This window comes from Pieris brassicae, chromosome 5 (genome assembly GCF_905147105.1).
Source record: "Pieris brassicae chromosome 5, ilPieBrab1.1, whole genome shotgun sequence".
NCBI classification, from domain to species: Eukaryota; Metazoa; Arthropoda; class Insecta; order Lepidoptera; family Pieridae; genus Pieris; species Pieris brassicae.
The window spans coordinates 17651802-17653098 of NC_059669.1; the positions used below are offsets into that span (position 1 = coordinate 17651802).

General features: G+C 33.8%; 1 non-coding gene across 1 annotated transcript; it reads left to right on the forward strand.

The window, feature by feature from the left end:
* Positions 1-520: 520 nt before the first annotated feature.
* Positions 521-713, forward strand: LOC123710524. The gene has a single exon (XR_006753845.1). It is a non-coding gene; the product is annotated as a U2 spliceosomal RNA (small nuclear RNA).
* Positions 714-1297: the final 584 nt, after the last annotated feature.

Genomic DNA, 1297 nt, shown 5'->3' on the forward strand with positions numbered 1-1297 from the left:
ATTATCTACCTATGGCACGTAAGTATTAAAAACGTAGCTTGGCGATACCTAAACATGGCAACAAGCGCATATTGAATGGGTCACAAATGGGAATTGACATTATTTACGATAATAAAAGGACGGAATCGAGATAAGTAATATAATTTCGATATAGGAAACCCGCAAAATTCATTGATTTTCCCAATTCAAGTCCGATTCAATGTGTACACGGTTTAGTCACTGATATGTAACACTTATCCTTATTTGCTCGAACGAACATCATATTCGATTATGTAATTATTATCTGTGTATATTGTGATATCTTAATATATGTATTTATTTTAGGCTACACAAAAACAAAATGTAACAAACAAATAATTATTCCTTTTGTAAAAATATAATTTAAGAGCCGTTACAAAGAAGAACGCCAAAATATTTAAGTTGAGTAATAAACCTGCTAGATGTCGCTGCATCACCCTTAAAACGCGATATAGGAGTACCGGAATATTTGTATACAATATTTTTCACAGTTCAAAAATGTATCGCTTCTCGGCCTTTTGGCTAAGATCAAAGTGTAGTATCTGTTCTTTTCAGCTTAATATCTGAAAGTTCCCGCATAGCGGGACCAGTATATTAAACTGATTTTTGGAAACTGACGGGATGTTCGGGGCTCGCTCCACTCCTGTCACGGGTCGGCCCGGCATTGCAGTGCCGCTGGGATCGGCCCACATTATGAATGACTATATATACATATAAAAATGATTTCACAATATTCGTTGAACGTTGGTCTAAATTCTAAACGTTGCTCAAAACACGATACATTTTTGAACTGTGAAAAATATTGTATACAAATATTCCGGTACTCCTATATCGCGTTTTAAGGGTGATGCAGCGACATCTAGCAGGTTTATTACTCAACTTAAATATTTTGGCGTTCTTCTTTGTAACGGCTCTTAAATTATATTTTTACAAAAGGAATAATTATTTGTTTGTTACATTTTGTTTTTGTGTAGCCTAAAATAAATACATATATTAAGATATCACAATATACACAGATAATAATTACATAATCGAATATGATGTTCGTTCGAGCAAATAAGGATAAGTGTTACATATCAGTGACTAAACCGTGTACACATTGAATCGGACTTGAATTGGGAAAATCAATGAATTTTGCGGGTTTCCTATATCGAAATTATATTTCTTATCTCGATTCCGTCCTTTTATTATCGTAAATAATGTCAATTCCCATTTGTGACCCATTCAATATGCGCTTGTTGCCATGTTTAGGTATCGCCAAGCTACGTTTTTAATACTT